Source organism: Aulonocara sp. 'chitande type north' Nkhata Bay, linkage group LG6 (genome assembly GCF_057382095.1).
Source record: "Aulonocara sp. 'chitande type north' Nkhata Bay isolate Kocher_YH1m ecotype deep benthic linkage group LG6, A_spYH_male_GT1.1, whole genome shotgun sequence".
Classification (NCBI taxonomy): Eukaryota; Metazoa; Chordata; class Actinopteri; order Cichliformes; family Cichlidae; genus Aulonocara; species Aulonocara sp. 'chitande type north' Nkhata Bay.
In genome coordinates, this window is record NC_141349.1 from 33264013 (window position 1) to 33270012 (window position 6000).

The following is a 6000-nucleotide window of genomic DNA, read 5'->3' on the forward strand; positions in this document are numbered from 1 at the left end:
GAGGAGCTTGAAGAACTGTGTTAGTATAAGACTGATCCCACTGAAATGACAGAAAGGGTAACTGAGAGATAAGTTCTTAGCCTTGATCTTGTGCCATTTTCAGTAGACCTTTAGTTAAGATGTTTTTATACTGCCGCAGAGTCCATTTTGAACCAGAACATGTCGAGGCAGAAGCCTGTATGAAGCCCTGATACACCCCCTCACTTTGCCACTTCAAAGAGCCAGCAGCAGCCCGTGATCGTTTGATGTAAAGTTCACAGAAGCAGAAACTTTAGTCCGACACAAGGGGGAATCTCTGAAGGTCCCTCCTTCCCCTGCCCCACCACCTCTTTACCCTCTGTGAGGGGTAGCTATGGACGAAGGAAAGCCATTTCAGAGGGATCCCGATTGGACTTTGAAAGGTGCCAGCGCCAGCACATGACAAAATGCGTGGATTTTCAAAAGGGCTTGGCAAAACCTCTTTGGGATTTCAGGACAGAGTTGAACATTATAGGTTACTGGGCCTACTTTTGTAGGCTCTGCTTTTCATGCTGTCTTTGCTTCCTGAAGTGCATAGCTCCAGGGCAACTTTTTTTGTCAGTGAGCAAAGTGTTTATATAGCAATAGACATGAAAAGTATAGCATGAAAAGCTCTAGACGCAATAATAATATTTTCCTCCTCCTGAAGGTTTGGGCCATTCAGGTCACGTGCATTAGGAGGGATAAGAGCTGCTAAGCAGAAGGGAGTCATGTGTCCCAGCAGGAAACACTGGTAACAGTGAGACGGTACAGACTGAAAGAGACTATTGCTTAGGGGTACGTATGTCCTGTGACATACTGTTTGAAGCTCCCCACACACAGACACTCAAACCACTCATCTTCTGGCTATTATTCTGATTAAAGGCTACCCCGTGATCTTTACTTTAAAGGTAAAACCTATGACCAAACAAGACGTAGTGAACTATAAACATCAAGAGAGGAGACAGGAACAGAGGTCAGGCATTTTCAAGGAGACACGCTCATTTTTACGAGCCTAAGGAACAAACCACAGCTCATAAATTAGGGGCATTAGGAGAGGCAAGGGACTGTGATAGGAAGTTACTAGTTTCATATAATGGAGATAAAGTTGCTAAGAAAAAATATGTAATTAAATTACAGTTACTTACTTACATAGAGACCCCCCCGAGAGAGCATTTAAAGATAGGGCATTATCTCATCATTGGTATTGTCTTTCTCCTATTTTAGGGTCGTTATCTTACAAGATAAAGATATATATATATATATAATAAACAAAGTTAAATGGAAAAAGCAGAATTGTCAAAATGTTAGTGATTACAAAATGATAAGATGCCATTATATTCTGCATGGTAAAAGGCTTATTGAATAAAATACTCATTTTGTTGCTTTCCACTTGAATGTGAACTGCCTCTGCCAGTCAAGAGTGCATTTCTCCAAGCAACATGAGTCTGCCGTGGCCTGCGACCGGCCAGAGCAGGTGGGTGGGCATGTCGGTGTACAAGAACGTCTTTCAGTACGAGACATTCAATAGTATCTTCCTCCTCAGAACAGGAAAATGCTCTGAAATGACTCTACGGTGCACAGCTTGTTTACCAGGTGCGAAAATGCTGTTAAATCTGTAACCTTTAGAAGATAGCTCTGCTCCATCGCCTAGTTTAAAACTTCTGCTAGTGTAGGAATGCAAATTGACTGAAATATACTAAGTTAGACAACTCAATACTGGAACAATTATTCATTATTTTTTTTCATCTTTCACAGAATGACAAAATAACACATTTTAAAAGGCTGAGACAGGAAGAGAGCATTCTGGCAATGTGCCCAAGGATCAAAACAACTTCTTCAGTGTCTCCTTTGGTTTTTTCTTTCCCTATCCCACCATCGCCATACACTGATGAGACAGCAGCATGAGATAGTGCGGTATCCCGACCTTTGCTTCAATGACAGAAAGCTATCACTTTAACAGATTGATGAAGCCAGCAATATTACACATTCGAGGTCTTAAAAGGCCTTAAGATGGCAAATTCAGGGAGCATGTTAGCATGCTGACGTTAGCATTAAAAGCTTAAAGTGCCACTGTGAGCCTCAAAGAGCTGCTAGCTAAGTTTTACCTGAGAAATTACTTATGAAGTGTGAACTGCTGACTTTAGTTAGTTGAATGATTCAGGACTAGCATTCTGAATTTAAATGTAGAGGAGCTACAGTGATATGATGATGATGATAAAGTAAAGGCAATGATGACAATCCATGATTAAAATTTATGACAAGTAACTACGTTTTCAGAGGATGTGAAAACACTTTGAGGCATATTGAACACTGACGTAATCCTGTTTCGCCTTGGGGCAAATTTCAGAGTTTGATTTTGCAGCAGTCATTATGCATCATCTCCGAATCAACGTCATCCGCCGAGTCTCGGTGGACTGAAGTGATATTAGAACACGACCGAATGAAACTCTCAAATCTTTCAAACGCACAACACAAGGAAGCTAAATGGATTGCCACAATAAAGATGCACCATAATGGTCTCTCTCACCCCTTATTGCTCCCATGAAAACTCACTGACATTTTCATAAATGTCACCAATTTACATCATTCTCGGAGGACCACTTCTGCTAGTGGTGTTCATGGGTAATTATACAACATCCACTATGTGCACCTCCGCACTCAGGAGGGAAGAGTTGGTGGAGAAGAGGGAAAAAAAACCAACATAGAGTAATATAAGGAGGAAGAAAATTGTTAAAATGACAATGTGAGAGTGGAGAGAATATAAACGAAGCTCCTCACAATGAACATGCACAGCCCTCCTGAGTGACACTTTTGTTCTAGCGTTGGGGCTGAGAGATTTAAAGAGTGGCTATTCATACTGCTGACCTTTTTACAGCTTTGTGTTCTTGTCTGGTTAGTTTTCCAAAACACCAGAAGCACCCCTTTGCTTCCCATTCACCAAAGGGAAGCCATTTGAGCTCAACCTATGCTGTTTCCACACGAGTAAAAGTGTAAAGCAAAAGAGAACTGCTTTAGAAGACGTGTCTGTGAAGGTTCTCAGAAGACACACAGTACTCGTGCATGGCTAAAATGCAGAGTCCTGTAGGAATGTCTAATGTAAAGATACATATGAAATACTAACAATAAAAAAACATGGTATTTTCTGAGAGTGGTAGGCGACAACGTGAGTGTGAGCGGAAGTGTAACACTAATCTAAATCAGTCTTTTTTCTGTCGTTTTGGCCTGTTGCTGTGGTTAACAAGACCTCTGACAGAGCCCCTCATTCTTAACCTTTGTGTCTCCTCCTCATCACCCATGTTTGTTCTCCATGGGAGGTCAAGCCTGATCACACAAACACTAAATACATGTCGTGCCTTGCTGTCTTTTCCCCCTTCAGAGATCAATTACTGTAATTTATGGGCTCCACGTGAAACAGCTATGGTGGATCTTTACAATAACGTGCGCGCACACACAAGTCAGCAAATCCCGGGCTGAATTGTCGTAGTTACATAACAAATAGCTATCTCTGTGCTTCAGTTACATCTATTTACAAAACTCACTGTGCAAACAGAAAGCCAGCTAGCACAGGTGTCCGTTTATAATTGCTGCCTGCACAAAACATCGTCCATCAGATAGAGCAAGTGCTTGTTCAAGGAAAATGATTGGGTGTGGGTGACAAAGCTTTTTTTTTTTTCAGGAGCTTCTTCTACTGACCTCATGTTGACACTGCAGGCTATGCTACTGTCAGCGAGCTTATTTACCAAAGGGCCACAAGCTGTGGGGTTCTCTGCTTTGTCAGGGATTTCTAGCCAAGATACTATAGTCTTCCATCAAGATTGCAGTCAGGCCTTTCCTTTGTTTTGCTCAAACCATACAGCCACTGGGGGAAAGCTTCCTGGGTATAATCTCCATTTCAGGATATTTTCAGCCTTTCCTTGTGATACAGTATCAAAACAACACATTATACAGCCCCACCCTAACCTCTTCCTCAAATCAGCAATGCTGATGCAGCTACTACTACACCTCTCAGTCTCAATTCTCACTTCCTGTCTCAACACTCTTCCCTGGGCACATTTTCACCACATCTTAAAATGCCACTCCTAGAACACACCTGCAGCATTAACAGCACCTGTTCCCTCACAAATATGCTGATGAACTGACAACTAGAACGTAAACCTAACAGGCGACAGACTAGTGTCTCCCCTCCCAGGGGCAGTTGCCCTTTACCTCCCGATGACCATTGTTCGCCTCCGTTCCCAGGCACTGACAACCGGTGACAATAGCCACAGCAGGAAAGTCAGGAAAGTGGAAAGCAAGTGCCCACGTGAGAAAATGCATACAAGAAAACATGTTTACGCATACATCCAAAGATGCATTGTTGCACATTTTACAGGCAGCATAACAACAGAGTGAAACAAACAAACTCGGCTGCACAAAGAACTGAAACAAAGGGCAAAATCGGAGTTGTGTGCAAAAACACGCAAAGATGAGGAAGCAACGAAAAACACGGCACAGACATGAATTCAAGCGATGGGAGGGGTGAGGTACACAGAATGGCATAGACACTGTTACAAACCGTCCCGTGCAACGCCCTATAAAGTATAGCAGAGAGAAGTCTGATGGTAAATGCTCATTAAGAGTTTAAGGGAATCACATAAAACCTGCACAGAGAGTACATACACATGCTCACAGATCTTTTTACCCAGTTAAGTAGAAAGATAGACAAAGAGGCAGATAGGGGGGAAAGACACACTTCCAACATGTTCATTCTCTGCTGTCAGTGAGAACAGGAATGAAGACCAGTGAGAAAATACTTCACATGCTAAGCTGTCATTTATCCACAGGGGCCTCAGACTGCTGTCTCTGCGACTCCACTGGAGGTGCAGCATCGTACGCCCCTGAAGATATTAAAACAACCTTCCCTATAGCCACCCGCCTTTACAGTGCTTCTCTGATGTGGGATGTTGCCAAATTATCCAGGGGGACCTTGGGGCAGTGTGTCTCCTCTGCAAATTAGAGAGTAGAGACAGCTAAGGAAGATCAGAAAAAGAGGGTGTGCGCGGGACAGAGAGAGAATGAGAAAGAGACTGCGGAATCAAAGAGCTAATGACTTGCATAGGAGGGGGGACATAATGGGACTCGAGCAAAACAAGTCGATGGAAAAACAGGACGAGAAACAGGAAGAGACATGACCTCATCCTATGTTCCTTGTTTAGCCTGATTATACTAGTAAATGGCAAAATAGCATTCATTTGTGCTCTCCAGCAGGTGCTACTGGAATCGTAGTAGTGATGACTCCCTCCTGGTCACTTCCTAGAAAACATCCGTGGGTTTCTAGGGACTGCCAAGTACATTCTGTTTCTTATGGGTTATATAAAGTTAACACAGAAAAAAGGATTTTTTTCTTCCACTTTTGTTCAAATTTAAACAATCATAAAAATTCAGTTTATTCCAGAAATGAACCTAACAGTGTTTAAATTGATAATTATACTTTTACTGACGATGCAAAGCCCACTCTTTGTGTATTGGTTTATTAGTTTCTTTATGTGTTACTCAAACAGTAGGTTGATTACAGATTCTTTGTCACAGTGGTAACCAGTGACTTCTCACCCACATTATCCTTTAAATACAGAATTTTCCTTTCCAGTGATCCTCCAACTTTGGCGATTTATTTAAGCTCCAAAATGTTCTTATGTCTCCTTCTGAGATCCACCTGTTGGCTCAGGGGGGATGTTTTACTCAACGCTCCCTGATCTGTAATTGGGTCATGTATTATGACGTGTTTTTTGTTACCGTTTCTTTATCAATGTGTAATTGAAAAAGCGTTTTTGTTGCATATGGCAAGTAAATTATCATCCACGAAAAACGTTCTAGCGTCGTTGATTATCTAAAATGTTGCCTGCAGATTATGTCAAGCAGAAACCTTTATTCCGGTTGTTGTTTTAAGTCATTAGTTTATATATTAAAACACTACGAACGCCACACGCATTGTCTAATCCCTCCAAAACGGGAGGAGCAGTT